This window comes from Cygnus atratus, unplaced genomic scaffold, assembly GCF_013377495.2.
Source record: "Cygnus atratus isolate AKBS03 ecotype Queensland, Australia unplaced genomic scaffold, CAtr_DNAZoo_HiC_assembly HiC_scaffold_113, whole genome shotgun sequence".
Lineage (NCBI taxonomy): Eukaryota > Metazoa > Chordata > Aves > Anseriformes > Anatidae > Cygnus > Cygnus atratus.
This window is the reverse complement of record NW_026109706.1, coordinates 16,510-41,009: the sequence shown is the minus strand read 5'-3', so window position 1 is coordinate 41,009 and position 24,500 is coordinate 16,510. Positions and strand designations below refer to the sequence as shown.

Here is a 24,500-nt window from a genome sequence, read left to right as displayed (position 1 = left end):
TCCTCAGCCCTTGCTCAGGCCTTTTGGGCCGTCTGGCCATCCGTCTGGCCCTCTGTCCCTCCGTCCCACCACCCTGCCCTGTCCCTGCCGTCTCCCGAGGGAAGCAAAGAGTCCCTGGGCTGCCTTCAGGGGGGAGGTTCTGCTGAGGAAATTAAAGCTTCCCCCTTAACAGGTGCCTTGCGAGTTCTTTTGAGTTCCAACCTTCTGCCTTCCTTTCGTAGCAGTGCCTCTGAGGGGTGCGCTGTAAGGTAGGCATCATCTGGCGCGCTGCTCCTCCGTTTCCCAAAGGAACTGCCTTCAGGATCTGACTAACTCTGGAGGCACGCAGTTGTCACCTTAATTTCTCCTTTAGTTTGCTGAAAACAAGCCGCTTGGGTGACCTTGGTGTTTGTTTCTTAAAACTTGGCTCGAGGAGCTCTCTGTTTCCTTATGCTGATGTTCACGATAGTGCAGAAGGGATGCTTACTGTTGCCAGGATGGGAATGTTTAGCCTACCGGCCCTCTGGTGCTGTTAGGCTGCACTCGGAGTGTGAGCTCTGGGCCTTATTTCGAAACTACGGCGTTATTTGAGTGTACAAAGCCGAGATATTCTGCGGATAGGTGATTCTCAAACCACGTCAGGACCACCGCTGTGGCGTGTGCTGGAGTCGGACGCACGTTTGACTGATCAGGCGGAGCAGGTGAATTGAATTTGTTGCTGGATGGCGAGGTGTTCTGGGGAAAGAGCTAGTCTAAGGAAAACTTCCTCTTACTGCCCCTTCCCATCTCAAATGGCCACTGCCTGGGGAAATTGGTTCTTTATGAGATTAACTAGAACGTTACAGTGAGGATGAGGAATCATCATTACTCCCAGAGTTATTTGCTGCCAGGCCGCAGCATTGATTTCAGAGATTTTTTTTTTTAAAAAAAAAAAAAAAGGAAAAAGAAAGGAAGTATGTATTCTTTTCATACTCTCTTTTCTTTCCCCGAGAGTAAATGTTGTAGCTTCAGCAGTACCCTTCCTCTGGAAACGCTTCCCAGTGCCTGCTCAGACACTGGGGAGGAAAATGACAGAGAGAGCAATGGAGGAGAGCCACCCGATATAAATAAAGGAAAAAAGGGGTTATGGATTAAGGGAAAGCCACTACAGAAGAAATTGGTGCTATCTAAAAATTGGTTAAGGGTTTGGGACCTGCAGGTGCTGCCTACACGTGCGTGTGTTGCAGTCGTGCCTGTTGCCACTGCGCAAAATGGAGAGAGCTTCTTTGTCGAATGCAGCATGTTAAAGCATGCGCCATTGCCTGGAAGGAAAGCACGGCCTTCCCTCGTGTGGGACTTCTTCCCTATTGATCTGTGGTTTACCTGAAGGTTTACCAGAACCTGCATATGTTTCAAAAAAAAAAAGGCAAAACAAAAACCAACACCAACACTAAAGAGTGGCAAGGCAGATGCTCATGTGGGGACTCTTGACTCATGGGTGACATCACCAAGCAAAGCACTGTGAGCGCTTCGGGTCGGGGCTGCTGCGGCAAGCCTCGCAGGCAGGAGGGAGAGCGGGTACGGTTCGCCTCTGGTGGGTCTATGTCAGCCCTCTGCCCTGGTGGCTTCGTTAGTAGTGAGAGTTTGACTGCTGTGTTCCCAGCTTTGGCTTCTGCACCGAGCGTGTGGCAGAGCCCGCAAGCTACTTGCTCAGCTGGAAGAGGAAGAGGAGTGACCTCAACTGTACCGAGGTTTCCTGGTTTCAGGTAGGACAGAGTTAATTTTCCTCCTAGTAGCTGGCAGGGTGTTATGTTTTGGATTAGGATGAGAAGAGCGCTGATAACATGCTGATGTTTTAATTGTTGTAGAGCAATGCTTACACCAAGCCAAGGACTCTTCAGCTTCTCGCTCTGTCCTGCTAGCGAGCAGGCTGGGGGTGCAGCAGGAGCTGGGAGGAGACAGACCCAGGACAGCTCCCACAGCCGTTCCAGCTCCAGCTCCCGCAGCCGTCCCGGCACCCACAGCCGTTCCAGCTCCCGCAGCCGTTCCCACTCCTGTGGCTGGGTCAGAGAAACGAACTGTAGCAGTGCAAGTTGCCCCTGCAGAGGGTACTCCAACCCCTGTGGCAGGCCCTGTGGCTGGGTCGGAGAAACGAACTGTAGCAGTGCAAGTTGCCCCTGCAGAGGGTATTCCAACCCCTGTGGCAGACCCTGTGGCTGGGTCGGAGAGGCGAGCTGTAGCAGTGCAAGTTGCCCCTGTAGAAAAGGTGAAAAAATGGTATAGAGACTCAGGTAGTTTAGAACGCAGAAAGTCTTCTGCTAAGTCTGGGCGTGGAGAAGACGAGGCTGGGCCATCAAGTGTGCAGGAGGATGAAGATGAGGATGAGGATGTCAGACAATCAACAGTAACTACCCGAACCCTATACCAGCGTGAGCTACGAGATGTGCGAAAAGATTTTGGTCGCTGTATAGGTGAACAGCTTGTCACCTGGCTGCTCCGGTGCTGGGACACTGGAGCCAATGGTGTGGAATTAGAGGGCAGGGAAGCCAAGCGGTTGGGATCCCTTGCTAGAGATGCAAGCATTGATAAAGCAATTGGAGATGGAACACGATCTCACAGCCTCTGGAGGCGTCTCCTGTTAGCTGTGAAGGGAAGGTATCCCTACAAGGAAGAACTTGTATGTCTACCAGTCAAGTGGACCACCATGGAGAAGGGAATCCAGTACCTGAGGGAATTAGCCGTACGGGAAGTAATTTATATGGACCTAGACGATGCACAAACATCCACAGATCCAGATGAAGTCCAGTGTACTCGACCCATGTGGTGGAAGTTTGTACAGAATGCACCATCAACATGGGCCAGCACATTGGCAGCATATGAGGGAGTTCGATCTGCTTCGGAAGTGGTCGGTACTGAAGCGCAGCTCCTTCTGGCACCCCGACTGCCGGTACTGGGTTGGATGTTCAAAGGAAGGGTCCCCTCTACACATCATGCAACTGATGCTACATGGAGCAAGTGGGTTGCACTGACTACTCAGCGGGCTCGAATAGGAAACCCCAGTCGCCCAGGAATCCTGGAAGTGATTATGGACTGGCCAGAAGGCAAGTACTTTGGGATATCAGCAGAGGAGGAGGTGGTCCGTGCTGAAGAAGCCCCACTGTACAACAAGCTACCAGAAAATGAGAAGAAATATGCCCTGTTCACTGATGGGTCCTGTCGTATGGTGGGAAAGCATCGGAGATGGAAAGCTGCTGTATGGAGTCCTACACGACGAGTTGCAGAAGCTGCTGAGGGAGAAGGTGAATCGAGTCAGTTTGCAGAAGTGAAAGCCGTTCAGCTGGCCTTAGATATTGCTGAACGAGAAAAGTGGCCAGTTCTCTATCTCTATACTGATTCATGGATGGTAGCAAATGCCCTGTGGGGGTGGCTACAGCAATGGAAGCAGAACAACTGGGAACACCGGGGCAAACCCATCTGGGCTGCTGCATGTGGCAAGATATTGCTGCCCGGGTAGAGAACCTGGTTGTAAAGGTACGCCATGTAGATGCCCATGTGCCCAAGAATCGGGCTACTGAAGAACATCAAAACAACCAGCAGGTGGATCAGGCTGCTAAGATTGAAATGGCTCAGGTGGACCTGGACTGGCAACATAAAGGTGAATTATTTATAGCCCGATGGGCCCATGACACCTCAGGCCATCAAGGTAGAGATGCAACATACAGATGGGCTCGTGACCGAGGGGTGGACCTGACCATGGACACTATAGCACAGGTTATTCATGATTGTGAAACATGTGCTGCAATTAAACAAGCCAAACGGTCAAAGCCTCTCTGGTATGGAGGACGATGGCTGAAATACAAATATGGAGAGGCCTGGCAGATTGATTACATCACACTCCCCCAAACCCGCAACGGCAAGCGCCACGTACTTGCAATGGTGGAAGCAACCACTGGATGGCTGGAAACATATCCTGTGCCCCATGCCACCGCCGGAACACTATCCTGGGCCTTGAAAAGCAAGTCCTATGGCGACATGGCACCCCAGAAAGAATTGAGTCAGACAATGGGACTCATTTCCGAAACAACCTTGGCAACAAGGTTTTTCCTTGTTGTTGAACTCCTTGTTGAAAAACAAGTTGTTTTTCCGAAACAACTTGGGCCAAAGAACATGGTATTGAGTGGGTGTATCACATCCCTTATCATGCACCAGCCTCCGGGAAAGTTGAACGATACAATGGACTGTTAAAGACTACACTGAAAGCGATGGGTGCTGGGACATTCAAAAATTGGGAAACACATTTGGCAAAGGCCACCTGGTTAGTCAATACTAGAGGATCTGCCAACCGAGCTGGACCTGCCCAATCAAACCTGTTACGCACTGTAGAAGGGGATAAAGTTCCTGTAGTGCACGTAAGAAACATGCTGGGTAAGACAGTCTGGGCTACTCCTGCCTCAGGAAAAGGCAAGCCCATTCGTGGGATTGCTTTTGCCAGGGACCTGGATGCACTTGGTGGGTAATGCAAAAGAATGGGGAGGTTCGGTGTGTACCTCAAGGGGACCTAATACTGGGTGAGAATAGCCCATGAGTTGAATTGTAGTATGTTAATTATCATATAACACTGTATGTCATCACTACCATGGTTGCTATATATCATAGATGAAAATGGTGACTAATTAGAAGGTATTGGAAAGAGTGTAACCTGAGCATGACATAAATGGTATGGAATAAGGGGTGGATATCTGTCCTGGTTTCAGGTAGGACAGAGTTAATTTTCCTCCTAGTAGCTGGCAGGGTGTTATGTTTTGGATTAGGATGAGAAGAGCGCTGATAACATGCTGATGTTTTAATTGTTGTAGAGCAATGCTTACACCAAGCCAAGGACTTTTCAGCTTCTTGCTCTGTCCTGCTAGCGAGCAGGCTGGGGGTGCAGCAGGAGCTGGGAGGGGACAGACCCAGGACAGCTGACCCAAACTGGCCAAAGGGGTATTATACCATCTGACGTCATGCTGAACAATATATAGGGGTGGCTAGCCGGGATGGGGGGGCCGGCTGCTCGGGGGATAGGCTGGGCATCGGTCAACGGGTGGTGAGCAATTGCATTGTGCATCACTTATTTTGTACACATTATTACTATTATATTATTATTATTATTGTTATTAATTTTCCTGTCTTAATAAACTGTCTTTATCTCAACTCACAGGCTTCACTTTCCCGTTTCTCTCCCCCATCCTGGAGAGGGAGGGGGGAGGGTGAGCGAACGGCTGTGTGGTGTTTGGCTGCCAGCCGGGCTAAACCACAACACGAGGTAAAGCAGAACTGTTGAAAAGATTTGTCAAAGCTGCGGGTTGTACCAGCGCAGCCGCTGCAGCTGCAGCAGGTCCTGGAGCATTGGAGAAGACAGAGAGGGCTTTCTTCGTGAAAAGAATGCTGTAAAAGTGTTTTCATGCCAGAAAGTAGGACAAACGCCTCTGTTGTTTGGATATCCTCTTGGCACACTGGCATTACAGCACACCTGGCACACTCTTTGTATTGTTTGCAAAAATAAAATTAAAAAAAAAAAGTGTTTTAGTGAGGGCAGGCCAAAAACCTGCCTTGGCACTTCCACATCGCAGCAGTGCTTGCAGAGCGTGCATCCTGGATGCCAGGCCAGGATCTAAATGCGATGGTGCTGTTGGGAACGTGAAGTTCAGGAAGCACTTCTGGGTTTTTCTGCTCTTCCATGTGACTTTTTGCCCTGTGAAGGTGGTGTATTGAGCTCTTTTCTTAGCAACAACTAGGTTTCAAAGCAGTTACAGTTTAACATCTACATGCTTGGGTGTTATTAACACAGCATTGCATACTGAGCTGGTGCTTGGTAGGAGAAAACATAAATCTTACCTGGGAAACTCGGACACTCTCAACTACATACTGCTAGGAAGAAACTCAGCTGTAAGAGTGCACTTAAATAACACATCACCAGAGCTATTGTGCTCCTGACCATTGAAGGCACACCTTTTCCCAACACTGTCTTATTGGAAGTTGATACAGACTGGCAGTATGCAGTTGGTTCCCATCTATAACGTGTGACTGTACAGTGCTGTATAAGACATTTTTTTTCACAGGTTTGGAGAAAGTGAAGTAAAACACACACAACCATTGATACGTGGACCCTGAACCTGCCCCAGGCTAATTAACAGTGATGCCCATTGGATATCTACTGATACTCTGCTGCCTTCTGACTGCTCCAGCAGAAGTCCAATTTTAAGTAACCAGCAGGTCCCTCTGAGTGGCTTTGCTAAACCTCCTGCAGTAGGAAGTATCCTACGAGAGCCAAGTTACTAAATTGATGTGTGGTTTTCCCTTAATCCCCTCACCCCTGACTTTCTAGCTCCTGACGACACTGCCAACGTGTGCAGTGCTAGGTGCCAGCTGCCATGGTTTCTATATATTGTAAAATTAGTGATTTGGGCCTTGTGAGCACTGAGAACAGGTTAGCAGTTGCTTAAGAGTTACTTTCTCGTTCTGCTAATGCACATTAAATTCTTCAGGAACTGCAGCACAAGAACCGTCTTGCGCAGGATCTCTGGAAGCAGGAAATAGCCGCTCTGTGGAGCTCTCTCTTCCTTTTATATGTTAAGGGCTCTTTAGAACAGCAGCAGATGGAGCAGCTCTTCCTGGGAGGGAGAACGGGGCTATTTGCAGCTCGTTCCAGTGGTCCCAGATGTCTCGTGGTTGTGACATTCGTGGCTGGGGGAGACTGCTCAGTCGAGTCTTTGGTCACCTCGTGGCTTTGCAGAACACAGACTTTCAGAGTAAAGGTTGTCACTGTCGCTCTGGGACAGATGGGCGAAACATCTTAGGCTTGAAACTGATTCTCTGCAGAGTGGCATGCTCAGATGTGAGCACATGGTCTTGGCCACCTTATTAGATCCCTGCTTGAGAGGTTGCTTTGAAGAATTGCTTCCTCTTCCTATGGATGTGTCAAGCTAAAGAGAAATCTGTGCTGAAGGCACTGTCTGATCAGATGAGTGCCTCAGTTCAGGATTGTTCTTTGACAGCTACAGAAACACCAGGACAATCTGCGCTTTCAGGAGCAGATTGATTTGATCTTGAGTTGTCACAATCCAGGTCCCTGAAGTGGCACGTCTTCAAATAGAGTTGCTTGGGCCAGCAAGGAGCAGCTGTACCTTGCGGCTGTGGTAACTCGTGGCTCTGAGTCTCAGAGATCACGGTGAAAGGTGACCCCCAACTCGCTGGTGGAGGAGGCTGAGGCAGCGTTCAGCTTTAACCTTTGCCTTCTTGGCTGGCATCTTTGCTGTCTTGCTGTCAGTGGGTATCGAGTGTCCTTCCCTCCAGCCTCAGAATGCGCTCTCAGGGCAGATGTAGGCAGCATTTAACAGCTAGAATTCACTCATCTCTAAAGAGTACAAACCGTGTATTTTCTGCTTTTGCTTTGGAATTCTTAGCTTTAGGTTTTCCTACAGGTGATGAGGTTTCTCATGGCAGCAAGGATGAGCTGTGTTAGCAGGAGGCTGTTCTGTGCTTCGACCATGGGAAGATGAATGGTTTACCTATGCACCGTTCAATATAATTTGACACCTAGCACACAACACTTTCAGCCTGTGGGGTGCTTTAACAAGCAGGAAATCAGCGGAGACTGTTTTGCAGCCAGGGTGATGGGTGATTAAAAAGCAGGGTCAGAACAAGGAGTTTATGGTGTTCTTTCTTGCTTGTCATCCGACTGTCCGCTTACACTGTTCTAAAAAAAAAAAAAAACGGGGTAAAGCATCTTTAATATCTTTATTTTAACTGGAAGGCACAAAACAGGCCAGCAACAGAGACTGTCCAAGAGAACTACTTTGTGCTTTATAAAGAAACAAGAAATTACCCTTAGGTAGGTGTGATAATCCTTCTCTAATGCATTTTTTGGAGTGCAAAAATATTTTGTTCCCTTCTTGCTCTTCTCTCCAGGACAAAGGCAGAATAGCCAACTGGAAAGTTAGAGCAGGGAGGTCAGTTTGTTCCATACTGAGGAAGACAAGCCTGTAAAACAAACTAGACAGATTTTCTTTGTACGATTTGTCTTCCTTCAGCAAAGGCAAAGTTTATGACACTTGTTGGCATGTATTTCCAGACGCCCAGCTACCGTGACTGTAGTGCATCTGTAATTCTTTTGTACAAAAAGAGTTCAAAATCTTGTAATGCAGAAACTTTCCTAGCACCCTGGAGAAAAAAGAAATCTAAAAATCTTGACAACTTCTATTACAGACCTGCTGAGCTGCACCAGAGTTACTCATTTTTACTGAGGCTTTCAGGGGCTAGTTCAGTTGGTTTCTATTCAGCACTTGGATTGCCATGTCTGCAGATGTCAGTTTAAAAAAAAAAAAGCTTTTGAGATCTTTTTTCAAATGAGACTGCTTTTATGGCATTTAGGGCTGTGAGGTATCCTTGGTTCTTGCTTTCTTCCCATTGCTTAGACCAGATCCATTCATATCCTGAACAGCGTTCTGTCTGTTCAGGAAAATGGAAGGCAACAAGCAAAATGATGAGCTCCTTGGGCATTCGAAAGAGCTAAATCTGGAAAATATTTCAAGTCCAACTTGCATGCTAAGGAGCACCAGTAATTTTTAGAAGTAGATGCAGAGGAACCTGCATGGCACTAAGTGTGTTTCTGAAGGTGCTACAGGTCAGAAGTGACGATTCCTAATCAATACTAAAGAAGAGAAGGAAACCTTGCGCTTAACTACTGTTTTTCTTCAAAACCAATAACTAATATGAGAACCCAACTTTTCCTCTCTTTATTTTAGATTTGGGAAAATTCCCTGCCAAAATAATACTTCCTGGAAAATTCTAGTGTTTGTGTGAGTAAAAGGTTCCAACCATTGATGATTAATTTGTAAGAGCTATTTCATCCACTTTTGTCCAGAAGAGTCAGAAATAATTTGCACAGAAACGTGCAGCATTTTAATGAAAGGATTCAGAATCACTCTCATTTGAACTTTGTCTGGTCTGGTTGCAGGTTTTATGACATTTAGTGTCTTAAAAAAAAAAAATCAAAATATCTGACTTCACATCAGAAAAAAAAACTGCTTGTGGCTAAATAAAATCTGTTGCAGCTCTGGTCATCGAAAAATCATTGGCTGTTAAATTGGACCTAAGTCATCTTTTCTAACCTTTCATGATCTTGCAGCAATGGATGATGATGGATATATGGATTAGGGAACAGCACGTGATGGCAAACCTGTGGTATTTGCTCCAGCGCAGAAAGAAAACAAATTGCTTCCAAAACATCAAGCTAATGCAAAATTCTTGGTATCATGCAGCCGTGCCACTGGCAAAGTGAGTGTTCCCCTGCCTCTCCAAGCTTGCTGTATCCTTGATCTGCTGTCTTCCTGCTGTTAATTGATTGCAACTCTACGTGTCTGATCAGGGCTACGAGTTGTTCTCGATATGGATATCATACAACATATCCTGTGCACGCTTGTGTGTCTAGATATGTTGATCCTGTATGCGTGTACATATGTATGCATATTTGTGTGCTGGCCCCCAGATCACTCATGTTATAAAGCATTGGCCTCGAAGGCATACTCATCAAAATATATTGTAGATCCTCCATTTTTTTCTAGTTCCTTCAAAATGAGAGATTTTTCACACGCTCTCTGTGTCAAAAAGGCAAAAATTCTGATTTCCACTGTCGCTCTCGCTAACTTTCTATCACTCACTCCTCGTGTGTGTCTAAACACATCTGTATGCCTATGCACATTTGTGTATTTATATGCACTGGTGTGTTTTTTGCTGTACAGGTAGTAAAGACGGGGAAAGGTTTTTGTGTTTTCTTAATAGGTGAAGAAATGTTGAAGACCAGAGATTGGAACATACTGAATTTTAAATTAAAAAAGAAAAAAAGTTAAAGTGTCCGGCTGTGGAAGATGGATCTTCATTTTTGCAGCCACTTTGAATCACGAGTTCATCTCTAAATGCACAGTATTTTTTTGTTGTTTTTGTTTTGTTTTGTTTCGTTTTGTTTTTTGGCTTTTTTTTTTGAAGAGCTAACTAACCCTGGCTGTCTCCAGTCTGAGAGAGTGTTCAAATGGACTTGCTTCCTCCATTAGTTATAAGCTGTTTAAAAGCACATCCTATGTTTGAATTGTGGATGAGAGGTTCCCTTGGCAAAGTGAGGAGGAAAATTCTTCCTACCCCTTTATTATTACTTCACGGATTCAGTGTTGGTTCGGCCTACAGGAGAAGTTAACTGGAAGTCTTTGAAGATCGATAACTTTGCTGAGGTTGTCCAGGTGGGTGAACTTGAAGACCCACAGTGACTGGAACATGCTATTTAATGCGTCATACTGCGTTCTGTAGAAGTTATTTGTAGCCATAGTTGATCATTGCCTTGCATGTATGATCAGGTGGGTTTTTAAGAAGTGACTCCATTTTCAGGCTTCCAGGTGTGCTCCAAGTCATATTATTGAGGACGTGGAAGAGAACGCTTGCTGACAAAGCTCCTGGCAGCTTTACAGAACTTTAATTTAATATTGTGTTAGTTCATGTAACAGCTGATTTCAAGGCATTGCTCTTCTCAAGAGACTAATTTGATTAACAGAAGAAAACTGGAGAAATGCTTGTTACTCATTATTTTTCACTTGTTGGTACTTTCTTTAGGGTTACTTTTAAAAAGAAGATTTCACTGATCACAAGCCAGTAGAAGACTTTCAGCCCAAGCAAGGGTGAAGACAGCTCTCTCCAAGAGCAGAGGAAGTCCCTGTGGAGAGAACCCGAGCTTGTTATCAGAACTTGTCAGCATGTCTAAACAAGGAGACGATTGCTACTTCTATTTCTATTCTACCTGTACCAAGGTATTGCTGGGTTTCTTTCTCTTTGCTTTTCTTTTTTTTCCATTTTTTTCAGGAAGGAGTAGAGTAGGAGGAGAAGGCACACTGGTCTTTGGTTAACTTGATAACCAGCTAGATTCTGAATTCAATGGTAGCAACGTGAGGCAGTAGCATGGAGGTTTTTGAGGCTGTCCTATATTTTCCTTGTTGGTTTCCTTTTGGTTACAGGGAGACAACTGTTCCTTCCGCCACTGCGAAGCTGCTCTGGGGAACGAGACGGTGTGCACGCTGTGGCAGGAGGGTCGTTGTTTCAGGAATGTCTGCCGATTCAGACACATGGAAATGGATGTGAGTGCCTAAAGATGTGTTCTCAAAATAAATCAACAAAAGCATTTTTCAGTGCCGTAGGTTTCTGTTACCAGGAGAGGGGGTGGGAGGAAGGAGAGGGAAATAAAATCAGTGCCTTCGGTATGTCTTAGCAAGATTTTCTTTTATTAGATGCCGACAGTATTTTCTCAACAGATGCAGAATAACCGCTAAATAGCCTGCTAAAACCTGCTGGAGCAGGGGGGTAATAAACAGGCTGTACTAGCCTCCTGAGAGCAGGCTTGAGAATGATCTATCAGGTGTCTTGTGTCCCGCAGTCCTTCAGATAATGCTGTTGTAGCTGCCTGGGGTAGGAAGCAGTGGGGCAAGTTAAAGGTGCAGAAGAACAAAGTCTCCAAGAAGTAGTTCTGGATAGAGTTAACCTAGGCAATTTAAGATGTTCTTTTTCCCTCTGAAGAATCCTAGTATAAGCCTACGTGTATTAGTTTAACCCACCCTAAACTGCTGTCTGAGAGTGCCTGTCTTCTCAAACTGAATGATGACAAAGCTAAACGTGCCTAGTGGTTACAGCTTATGCAAACTTTGTGAATATGCCCGGAAATACTCTACTTAAGTGACAAACTGACCTTTGGAATGATGTTTCAGCACTGTATTGTGACAGCCCTATCGCTGTCATGATCTGGAAGTGTGCATCTCTTTGCAACCCTTAGGTGCATGTTATCACGAGCTTGTCTTTCTTTGTGTCTTCAGAAAAAGCGCAGTGAGATTCCGTGCTACTGGGAGAACCAGCCAGTAGGCTGTCAGAAAGCCAACTGTGCTTTTCATCACACAAAGGGACGTTACATCGATGGAGTCTTCTTACCACCAAGCAAGAGTGAGTTTAGGTCCTTTTTCTTTAAGTACTGAAGAATTAATTTTGAATATTACTTAGTGGGTGCCAATCCTGTAGGAGACATCAGGCAACCGTTCATCTGTGAGTGCAGGAAAAGGTGTGCAGTCCTAGGTGGTCAGCTAAACCGAGTGTCCTGCTGGTGTACTGCTGGTATTTGTTTTCTGCTTTCATGCTCAGCTTCTCTCTGCTTTGTGTGATATTTGCCTTGCAGTTTGCTTTCTGTTGTTTCATCTTCTGCTGGGTGGTAGGGAGATGTGTTGTTGTTTGAAGGGAAGTCATTGTTCACGGTGTAAACAGTGACGGGATGGGCAAAAGGAGATGCTGAATTCATTGTCTGTGCGGGTTATCTGCCTTACCTACCACCTTCGTGCATTGTGGTCAAAGTTTTAAACTGCCATATTACTGATGCTCCTCCTCTTCCTCTAGCTCCACTGCCAAGTCCGCCTGAGTCCGCGGACGATGATTTGAAAGTGGCTCAGATGTCACTGCAGCAAAAGAAACTTTCTGTCCAGTCCAATCCTCTCCATAGCTAAGGGGGGTGATGAAAGTGGCAAACTCTGAAACTGTCCCAAGCCCTCCACACCCTCCAGTTGTAATCAATGCTGCAGATGATGATGAAGATGATGACGGTGAGCATGTTTTGGTTCTTGGAAGGAATTTGTGCTGTAAATGAATGTATAAAGCACAGGTGACTGAGGTCTGACTAGCGATTGGGCAGGCAGTCTGGTCAGGTCAGTGGTGGCTTTGTCTGGCAGTCAGTGGACAGAACCTGAAATGTTGGAGGAAAGCTTAGAACCACTCTTGGCTTTAGCTGGTCTGTCGTGTAAAGCTCTGTGTGAAACTAGGAAGGAAATTCCTTTTTTTCTGTCTCTCTGAAGAGTAATATGTTGTGTAGTAGTTAAAGCTGCAGAGAGAATCTAGAGTCCCAGATGTTTTGTCCTAGGGTAGTCCACTTACGAGTTCATCAGGTCAGTGTAGCTGTATTAAAAAAAAAAAAAAAAGCTTTTTTATATGAACCATGGACTGAAGTGTCATTGCATGAGCTACGTAATCACGAACAATCCGGTCTATGCATAGCTGAATAGATTTTTCCCCTTCAGACCAGCTTTGTGAGGAAGGAGAAGAAAGTAAAACTCCCGTCCAGCAACCAGCTGAGGAAGGCCAAAATGGATTACGGGTGATTTCCCTCGGAAAGCCAGTGCTACTACTGCTAAACAAGGTATTCCGGCACCTGTGGTAGGATAAATCGGAAGGAGAACTTGACAATTAACTCGAAAGCAGTGTGGCGTAAAAACACAACAGAATGTAGGGGTGCTGAATGGACTCGATTATTTCCATGATCTCATTTCTACCTAATAGCATCATGTGCCCATTGGGTCAGAAAGGTGAACGCCTTTTCTTTACTTTTGGAGAACAAAACAGGGCCACAGCATGGAGTTAAATGGCTGCACGTGCAGCCTTGCAACCACTGTTGAAAGCCATCTCTAACGCTAGAGGGATCTAATATCATGTAAATGGATTAAAATTAAAACTACAATTTTTACCCTGAAGGGGAAAGGAGGGGCAAAATGCCATTGATTCTATGGTTCTTCCACTTGTGAGGAGTGTTGACAGGGTTTATTCTAAATGCTTCTGAAAGTTCCTGAGCACTAAGAAGCCTGAGGATCTGTGGTCCTCAGTGAGCGCCTCTAAGCCTTAGTCTCATTAACTGTTTTCTGTTTTCAGAGGACGGTCTGAATTTTGGAATAAAAACACTTGAAGAAATCAAATGGCAGAAAATGAAGGAAAAAACTAAGAGACACGGTGGTGAGTTAAGATTCCCTACTTTCTTACCCTGTTCACCTTCATCCTGTTTGATGTTCTTTTTTTAAAAAAAAATTCTTCCAGTAATACCGGGTAGCTGGCTATGCTTTGGTGAATACAACTATTTGCCAAAGAAGTGAAATTTTATTGGCTTCGGAATGGCAGGTGATGGTAGCTGGGAGCTGCTTGAGGGATAGACTTCCATTTTTAGCTGGGGGCATCGAGCAACCTGATTCTCAGCCAGCTGGTATTCTAGATGGGAAGTCCAAGGGCAACCGGAGGCAAATTAGTCACCTCTCTTATTTACGTGCTCTGGTCTCTGTATGTTTGACAGTACTGAATAATTTAAGTTTTTTGTTCTTTGTGATAGTTTTTTATGTTTGGTAAACTTCCTTCTGTTTTGCTTGCTCTGAACAGAAGGTCCTTCAAGATCTTCTCTTCCTCCCGTCGATTCTATGATTTTTGCTGCTCCGGAAAAGGAAAATGTCCGGACAGTGGTGAGAACTATGACACTGTCTACAGAGGAAGGTAATAATTAATGCTTTTGTTTTGATTTCATTACTCCTAAACTGGAAGGTTAAGCAAGAATGAAGACAATTCCCCCATGTTAGCCTGCTGGTGCTGCCTTCTTCTGTTCAAAACATGCTTTTATGCTAAAGTCCCTGGTTGTGCTGGAAAGCTTTGGTGCTCAGGTTAAGTGCAGTAGCAGGAGAAAGAAAAAAAGGTGTCAGTATGCAAAGAGGGGGATAACTGAAAAACAGGAGAGTAACCAGAAGAAAGAGCTCTAGAAGACAGGGCTATGTAAGAAGCAATTTCTGAAGCTTTAAAGAGGCTGACAGTGGCAGGTGTGGACAGGAGTGTGATAGGAGTCTGTGTATAAATGCTATTGTTTAGAGTTGTGCAAATCCCTTTTAAAGGGAAAAGTGAAGAAGTACTTTTACTCATAGACATTCACCTTAGAAAGGTATATTTCTCAGCATTTGTACCTAATAACATTCTGCTTGCTTATGCAGCTTTGTTCTGCACAAAGTATAGCTGTCAAGCAGACTCAGATTCATTCTCTACTATCTCAGCTGGAATTTGAAGCAAACACTGAGACTATCAATACTTTTTCTAAGTTAATCAGAGTTGAAATAGGAGTTTGTGTGGTTTAGCTGTCAAAACAGTGTCTTACTGGGTTTTGTTGGACATGGGCTAACAGTATAATATTTCTAATGGCTACTGGTTTCTATGAAATAGAAAACTTTTACTTTTGTTTTAGGGGAGGAACCTGTGGTTCGACTAGATCTCGCTGAGAAACAAGGAAAACGGAAAGCCTCCGTGGGTAAGAACTTTTTATGAGCTGTTATTTAGGTGCCGCCTCCTATATAGGACTGCATTAAAGAGTATTTTTGACGTATGAGAGGAAAATGCATTGCAGTGGAGATCTGCGTTGACTGCAGAAATGGCAGAAAAAAAAAACCAAAACCATTTAGCAGCTGAAAGGCAATTTTGTGAAAATATGCTTGAAAAATAGAAGCTTGTGGTTGACTGTTCTCAAATCTTCCTGCAAAGAAATGTTCTTAAAATATTCCTGGTTTTCTCTGTCTGAAGCTGACGTAAGCGCCCTTCCAGTGAAGCGCAGCCTTGCTGAAAGGCTGGGGAAGAAGGTGGAGCCGGGAAATGCTGACAAAGCCCCGAAGAGAGGTACAGCTCCTAAATAGGCATCTGGATTTGATTCCCGGGTTTTGTATTTAGGCTTTCTGTTTGTCCTTTTCCTGTGATGTTTCTTTTTGCATGGTGGCTGAGGTCTTAATCACTGGGACTCAAAGTTACCTTTCCTGTCTTGTTTTCAGATGTGAACACAAAGTTGACGTTTATGCAGCCTCCCTAATTTGTTCTTTTTCTGTTTTGCAGTTCAAGTTGCCAAGTCTGTGAAGGAGAGACTAGGATTACCTTTTCAACAGACTAGTACTGCGAAAGGTAACAACTGGCTATTAAATATACTTTCTCCTTCTTCCTTCCCGTGAACTTAGACCGTTTTCATACAGCCCTAAAAATTAATTGAAATGAAAACAAAGACCTGATTCCTCTTGCTTGAGTGCTGAAGCTCTTCTGACAGCCACTATCAGAAATGTGGCTCTAGGTGTGTGTTTATTTTCCACTTGTGCCTTGTTTTTAAGCTGCTTCTGTGAACCATCGTGTACAATTAGAATAGAACCACTGCCAGGAGCAGGAATTGGAAATGCAGTCTGAAAAAGTAATAAAGTAAACTAGCATTTCTGTGTAGCAACTCTGTCTGGATAGGGCTGGTCTTCAAAATACAAGTGGCTCAGAGGAGGAGGAGAATGTTCAGGCTATTGTCCTAAGAGGCGTAATTGGGAACGCTCAGGATTAGTTTTCCTTAGTACTGTGACAGATTTTGGAGACTTGAAATATTGTTGGACTCTCTTGAAATGTTGGTGCTTCTCATTTCTTGATGATGACAGGGAAGGCTGCTAAGCCAAAGGGAGAGATCCATGTGAAAACACTGGAGGAAATCCGTCGTGAGAGAGCTCTTCAGAGCCGAGAAACTCAAGGCAAAGCCCAGGCTGAATGGCATGGTAAAACCGAAGATCCCAGCGCAGGGGCAAAAATTCAGGGTGAGCCCAAGAAGCAGCAGAGTGTGCTCACTCTCGGGCCCAGCAAAGTGCAGTCGAAGGAGCCGGCAGGTAAAGTCAAGGCAGAAGGAGAAGTGCGTGTTAAAACCTTGGAAGAACTAAAGCGCGAGAAAGCTCTGCGGATGCAGCAGAGTGGAGGAAATGTGCCAGCTCCCCCAGCACAAGCTGGACCTGCCTCAGCAGGGCAGAAATGGTTAGGGAACACAAAGCTAACAGGTAATCAGATGCTTGAATACCTGCCCCGGTGAGGTGCTTCCCATATTGAGCAAGTTCCGTTTGCTCAGGATCTGCCTCGCTTTTCCCTCAATGCAGAGGATAAAAGAGTTTAAGGCTACAAAGTTCAAAGGCAAGGAAGAGCCAGAATATGCAACCATGTCTGTTTTCATTAATTACGTGATGGTGTTCTGTATTTCCCACTAGAAAATTAACTGATTGAGGGGCTTTTTAGTCTAATTTTGGTATTCTGGTTTTTTCTGCCATCTGTTTATGGTATGGAGTCCTCCCTGTGTTGAGTTCCACCTTCCTCTTTGGCATGTGTTGCTTAACTTGACACGTGTATGTGTTTGTAAAGCATGCCTCAACGTCTTAATGTGGGGGGCCAGTTTCTGTCCAAAATGACAGAGGATCAAAGGCCTCGTTGTTAAGATTATATCAACTTTGTAAAATGAGATTGTGTGAGGGAGCTAAGGAGGGCTTAAAGGCTGCACGGATTGCACATTGTAGCCTTTCTCTGGGTCTCATGGGACACGAGGAAATAGACAAAGAAAACAAGGACCCAGAGCAAGACTCTATCAGTTCTCTCTTCCTTTTACTCTAGCCAACTTTAACATGGTTGCGAAGCCTTGGGATGGGAAAGTCGCTTCCCCCAAGAAGAAGGCACTGAAACATAAGGCACCTGGGAGTTTTCCCTCTGCCTGGAGCAGCTGTGAAACCCCGGACTGCCTTTGATACTGACACAATGGGACCTCCAGCCAAAAAAGCAGCTATGGTAAGGACGGGTTAATGCCGAAATGGATCCCTTGTAAAATTTATACCCTCCTCCAGGAGAAAAGATGGCAAACTCCAATGTTCTACAGGCCTTCTGTTTCCTTTGAAATCCAGTAGCTGCCTACAGAATTCTTGTAGTACCCTTCCATATTTATTAGATTAATGGCACTATTTACTCAGTACTCTGTGATTCTGTGATTTCTCTGGTGTGGAGGATTTTGTCCATTAATGCTGTGTTCTTAAAAGACACAAGAGCATCAGTAACCTCCAAGTGAATAGTAACTTTCTTCAGGAGCACCTTGGTTTTGTATTTTGGCTAAGGCTCCGCGCTGCCAGAGGAGAAGCAGCATGGAGGAAAAAGCTATTAAGGAATCTTTTACCCATGGGTCATAAATACTGTTTTGCTGCTTTCTAGGCTGTTCCAGCCGTGCTGGAGCACGTCCCAGCCACCAGACTTGAAGAAAATCCCCAAAACAGGTGATGACCACAACTTGTTCTTTTTCTTAATCGGTGTATATCCCCAGTGAAACCTAAGTTCTGTCACATGTGGGGAAAAAATGAGGGTTCTGAGATAATTAAAGCCCAAATCCATCAGAGGAATAAGTCCCGTGAAATCACTTTCTAGCAGCTAGCAGGAATGCTTAATTAGACTTACTTTCTTTAAATGCTGCAAGTCAGTACAGCTTTCCAGTGACTTCTTGGTCTGTCTGAATACCTAAATGAGGATGAGGTGAAGTTCTTCTACTTCTTGTGAGGTGATAAATGATGAGTAGTGTCCTCTGCCTTTTGGTCCTCAAGAATGCCACCCGAACAAACCTACAAGGTGACAAGACTGCAGGGAGAGCAGAGGGAAGTGACGGGTGCAGATCAGCTTCCTGTACTGGGGAGCAAACTCTGCTGAGTGTGCCATGGGAAAAATGACTAACTTAGTAAACGGATGTTTGCAGATAGAGACTTCTTAACATTTTTCCAGGAAAATTAATAAAGGTGGCAAAGTGGCTCTTGCTACAAAAATTGAACCATCTTTGCTAGACTCCAGGTGCTGTGGCTTCACAGACAAAGCCCCAAACTGAGAAATGTACCTGCTAATATATTGGGCTCTAAATGTAGCCCTGGGTTAATTGAAGAACAATCCCTGTGTAAGATTGAAGTGCAGGAGGGGTTGGCTACGGTTTTAAGAGCCGGTTTGCAGAAAAGGGATTTCCCGTTAAGAAATGGCCTATACTGCTTGTTCTCTTCCTTGCTCTCCCAAGACCTGAAGCACATCTTGGAAGCCAGGCAGAATCTGTGGAGCCGATGGAGTTGTCAAGCTCGACTTCAGCTTCTTCCCAGCTAGAAGAAGCAAGGACACGCCGGCTGAGTTCCCCAGGCAACGCGCCCTTATCTGTAGACGAGGATTTTGAGATGCTCCTTTGGGAACTCTCAGACGGCATCCTGGAAGCCGAACTCGACTTGGAGCCAGGGAAGGAGGAGGATGACCTCCTCCTTGAACTTTCCAAGATGATTGACGATTGAACTGCAGAGTCCTAGGGTATATTTAAAAAAAATAAATAAATTAAAACTCTTCTTCTTGTTGGATACCCCGAGGTGATCCTTTTCCTAACTGAGGCTTTGCAATGAGACTTAAAGCACAGTTTGAACTGGTAGAAATTGGCAGGAGCTGCACTCAGTTGTCCTAAGTTTCCCTGCTGGTCAGAGTTAAGGTCTTGTGCATCCGTTCTGTAACTATAGGTGGCTACCTTGGATATCAAGAGGACAAAGCACTTCTTCCTTTTGGCACAGAAAGATGTGCATCGGCACGCTGTGGTGGCTGTGAATTGATGTAGTGACTGAGCGATGCTCTGAAGGCTTAAACGTAAAGCTTCTTCCTTCCTCCCCCCTTGGCACAACTCAATGTTGGGCACATTGTGAAGCTTCGGTGTTCTGATTTCTCGGACAGTTGATACCCAAATCCCGGAGTGACTATGTCAACTCTTGACTTTTATTTGTGTATGCCATTGTTTTGACTGTAATCTTTTCAGGTGATGAAGCTGTAGGGGCAGGAGGGAGCAGAATAATTATTCTAGCGTTGTGGACCAAACATGCTGCCAGGAGTGGTGGGGGGAGGGAGGGTCAGCCCACCCAGCCTTACTTTCAGTTATCAGGGATGATAAAATGGGGTGAAAAGCAGCAGCTCTGCGATACGGCTACGCTACCCGCACTCCCTTCTCTTGTGCTGTAGCAAAGTTCCCCCAAGCTTTGGTTGGTGCTTTTTGCTGGTGAGAGTAGGACTCCAGGGCGAGTAGTCGAGACTCTTCTGCAGTATCTGGGTCAATTAAGGGTTGGTTTAAGTGCCTCTTGGTTTTTAAAATTGCTCCCCTGAGCTGCTGGCTCTGCTGCCTGCTCCAGCAAATGTTCGGGTGCCATCAGCATCACACTTGGGACGTGGGCACTGACCCTGCGGAGGATAGCTGAGACTCGGGTGTATTGTGTACCCTGCCACCAGTGATCATTTTCCCCTAGCAGATCTATTTTGAATTCTTTTCTGAAATTTTAGAGGAACTTGAGGCTCTTTGTGCTATGATTTGTGAAGCTGTAGGGGCCCTCAGGCATTTGCTGCTGGCAGAGGAAAAGCGCTTCTGGAATTTGTTGTAAATACTTTCTGTTTCTCGTTCAGAGAACTTTCTCGTTCAGGGCACGGAAGCCCCACACAGTCCTTGAGCTAGCAGGGTGCTAAGGAGGGTGTTGGAGATTTTGCATACAAGTTGCAGCCCTTTGTTGCTGCAGTGACAGGTTCCTCAGATTCTTTCTAACCAGGGTTTAACTTGTTGAGAATCTTTTTGGCAGTGTTTATTGTGGATCAATCAGTAAAAGTATCTTAGTGGGCCCGTGAGGGATTTGGGGCTGTGGTGCAGTAACCCAGCATTTACAAGTGTCACTGATAGGCATGCTTGTCAAATAACACCTCCAGATCAGAGAGTGAGAGCGGGCAGCTGGTTTGGATGAAATCTGTCACTTCTTGCTGCTTTGGACAGAGCCTGTAAATTAAACCCTTGTGCTGTTCAATAAGCTGGGGTTTGGGATATGTCGGTTGGGTTTTTATCATTGGATTTATTTTCTGTATCCGTTTGGAGATCTGTCTGTTCTATTTAAGTTTCCCCAAGAGAGCTGAGTTGCTTGGTGCATCGACCAAAGATAAGTTAAGTTCCCTGGCTGACTTGGGACAACCAGTCCCCTCCTTTTTCTGATCACAAAAAAAACGAAAAAAATTTTTTGACTGTAACTGTAACTCAGAAACTAAGATTACCTGAATGGAGAGAAATGAATTTTGATGCGCAGGCTGTGCTAGAAATCTGTTAATCAGCATTCAGTTTTTCAAAACTTGAATTTGTGTCTCATCATCATGAAAATTAATCAATTCAAGGTGGGAGATCCTTTCCTGAAAGGGAAAGACAGAACTACGAGTCTTGCTGTGGGGCCTTCCCGGCGCAGTTCTGCCATTCTGAGAAGTAATATGTCAGGAGTGTCCCAGCAGCTGTTCCCAGGAAGAAAGCTTTGAGGGGCAGCATGACACACTTGACTGGCTAAAGCAGCTTCAGCTGTACAGCCTGCTGCCGGGATTGGTAATTCTAAGTTGTGTTAAAGTTGGTGAGTTCCTTTCAGCATGTAGTAAAGATGTAACGTGCCGATGTCGTTTGGGAACAGGAGGCATTCCGTGTCACCAGCAGTGGGCACATAGGGAACAAACTAGTATCTTACGAGGTCCTCCACATCTGCCTTTCATTTTGTCCTTGGTGTGCCAGCTGGAGCTTTCAGGAGGTGAGGAAGGAGGCTGTCCCAGTCAGTAGTTGAGGTGTTGCAGGGTATTTGTGATGCAGTGCTTGTAAAATTTACCTGCCCGAATCTCCTGTTACAGGCAGCCCCCCCTGGGCCCTGTGAGACGGGGAGCTGCTGCCCGGGGTCAGGGCCAAGGTCCCCTGTCAGGCCCAGGGCCGCTCTTCCCCTTGCCCTGCCCTTCCCTGCCGCTCCTCAGCCCTTGCTCAGGCCTTTTGGGCCATCTGGCCATCCGTCTGGCCCTCTGTCCCTCCGTCCCACCGCACTGCCCCGTCCCTGCCGTCTCCCGAGGGAAGCGAAGAGTCCCTGGACTGCCTTCAGGGGGGAGGTTCTGCTGAGGAAATTAAAGCTTCCCCCTTAACAGGGCGCCTTGCGAGTTCTTTTGAGTTCCAACCTTCTGCCTTCCTTTCGTAGCAGTGCCTCTGAGGGGTGCGTTGTAAGGTAGGCATCATCTGGCGCGCTGCTCCTCCGTTTCCCAAAGGAACTGCCTTCAGGATCTGACTAACTCTGGAGGCACGCGGTTGTCACCTTAATTTCTCCTTTAGTTTGCTGAAAACAAGCCGCTTGGGTGACCTTGGTGTTTGTTTCTTAAAACTTGGCTCGAGGAGCTCTCTGTTTCCTTATGCTGATGTTCACGATGAAAGTGCAGAAGGGATGCTTACTGTTGCCCGGGTCAGGACTGTTGCCAGGATGGGAATGTTTAGCCTACCGGCCCTCTGGTGCTGTTAGGCTGCACTCGGAGTGTGAGCTCTGGGCCTTATTTCGAAACTACGGCGTTATTTGAGTGTACAAAGCCGAGATATTCTGCGGATAGGTGATTCTCAAACCACGTCAGGACCACCGCTGTGGTGTGTGCTGGAGTCAGACGCGCGTTTGACTGATCAGGCGGAGCAGGTGAATTGAATTTGTTGCTGGATGGCGAGGTGTTCTGGGGGAAGAGCTAGTCTAAGGAAAACTTCCTCTTACTGCCCCTTCCCATCTCAAATGGCCACTGCCTGGGGAAATTGGTTCTTTCTGAGGTTAACTACAACGTTACAGTGAGGATGAGGAATCATCATTACTCCCAGAGTTATTTGCTGCCAGGCCACAGCGTTGATTTCAGAGATTTTTTTTTTTAAAAAAAAAAAAGGAAAAAGAAAGGAAGTGTGTATTCTTTTTTCACATACTCTCTTTTCTTTCCCCGAGAGTAAATGTTGTAGCTTCAGCAGTACCCATTCCTCTGGAAGCGGTTCCCAGTGCCTGCTCAGACACTGGGGAGGAAAATGACAGAGAGAGCAATGGAGGAGAGCCACCCGATATAAATAAAGGAAAAAAGGGGTTATGGATTAAGGGAAAGCCACTACAGAAGAAATTGGTGCTATCTAAAAATTGGTTAAGGGTTTGGGACCTGCAGGTGCTGCCTACACGTGCGTGTGTTGCAGTCGTGCCTGTTGCCACTGCGCAAAATGGAGAGAGCTTCTTTGTCGAATGCAGCATGTTAAAGCATGCGCCATTGCCTGGAAGAAAAGCACGGCCTTCCCTCGTGTGGAAGTTCTTCCCTATTGATCTGTGGTTTACCTGAAGGTTTACCATAACCTGCATATGTTTCAAAAAAAAAAAAAAAATGCAAAAAACCAACACCAACACTAAAGAGTGGCAAGGCAGATGCTCATGTGGGGACTCTGACTCATGGGTGACATCACCAAGCAAAGCACTGTGAGCGCTTCAGGTCGGGGCTGCTGCGGCAAGCCTCGCAGGCGGGAGGGAGAGCGGGTACGGTTCGCCTCTGGTGGGTCTATGTCAGCCCTCTGCCCTGGTGGCTTCGTTAGCAGTGAGAGTTTGACTGCTGTGTTCCCAGCTTTGGCTTCTGCACCGAGCGTGTGGCAGAGCCCGCAAGCTGCTTGCTCAGCTGGAAGAGGAAGAGGAGTGACCTCAACTGTGCCGAGGTAAAGCAGAACTGTTGAAAAGATTTGTCAAAGCTGCGGGTTGTACCAGCGCAGCCGCTGCAGCTGCAGCAGGTCCTGGAGCATTGGAGAAGATAGAGAGGGCTTTCTTCGTGAAAAGAATGCTGTAAAAGTGTTTTCATGCCAGAAAGTAGGACAAACGCCTCTGTTGTTTGGATATCCTCTATTGACCTGGCACACTGGCATTACAGCACACCTGGCACACTCTTTGTATTGTTTGTCAAAAAATAAATTAATAAAAAAAAGTGTTTTAGTGAGGGCAGGCCAAAAACCTGCCTTGGCACTTCCACATCGCAGCAGTGCTTGCAGAGCGTGCATCCTGGATGCCAGGCCAGGATCTAAATGCGATGGTGCTGTTGGGAACGTGAAGTTCAGGAAGCACTTCTGGGTTTTTCTGCTCTTCCATGTGACTTTTTGCCCTGTGAAGGTGGTGTATTGAGCTCTTTTCTTAGCAACAACTAGGTTTCAAAGCAGTTACAGTTTAACATCTACATGCTTGGGTGTTATTAACGCAGCATTGCATACTGAGCTGGTGCTTGGTAGGAGAAAACAGAAATCTTACCGGGGAAACTCTGGGAAACCTGGGAAACAGAAAACTTACCTGGGAAGTTAACTGGAAGTCTTTGAAGATCGATAACTTTGCTGAGGTTGTCCAGGTGGGTGAACTCGAAGACCCACAGTGACTGGAACATGCTATTTAATGCGTCATACTGCGTTCTGTAGAAGTTATTTGTAGCCATAGTTGATCATTGCCTTGCATGTATGATCAGGTGGGTTTTTAAGAAGTGACTCCATTTTCAGGCTTCCAGGTGTGCTCCAAGTCATATTATTGAGGACGTGGAAGAGAACGCTTGCTGACAAAGCTCCTGGCAGCTTTACAGATCTTTAATTTAATATTGTGTTAGTTCATGTAACAGCTGATTTCAAGGTATTGCTCTCCTCAAGAGACTAATTTGGTTAACAGAAGAAAACTGGAGAAATGCTTGTTACTCATTATTTTTCACTTGTTGGTACTTTCTTTAGGGTTACTTTTAAAAAGAAGATTTCACTGATCACAAGCCAGTAGAAGACTTTCAACCCAAGCAAGGGTGAAGACAGCTCTCTCCAAGAGCAGAGGAAGTCCCTGTGGAGAGAACCCGAGCTTGTTATCAGAACTTGTCAGCATGTCTAAACAAGGAGACGATTGCTACTTCTATTTCTATTCTACCTGTACCAAGGTATGGCTGGGTTTCTTTTGCTTTGCTTTTCTTTCTTTTTTTTCCATTTTTTTTCAGGAAGGAGTAGAGTAGGAGGAGGAGGCACACTGGTCTTTGGTTAACTTGATAAC

The 24,500-nt window shown here is 45.8% G+C and overlaps 1 pseudogene; it reads left to right on the top strand.

Moving 5' to 3' along the window:
- The first annotated feature begins 10,739 nt into the window (after positions 1-10,739).
- On the top strand, positions 10,740-18,932 carry LOC118260756 (zinc finger CCCH domain-containing protein 11A-like; annotated as a pseudogene).
- Positions 18,933-24,500: the final 5,568 nt, after the last annotated feature.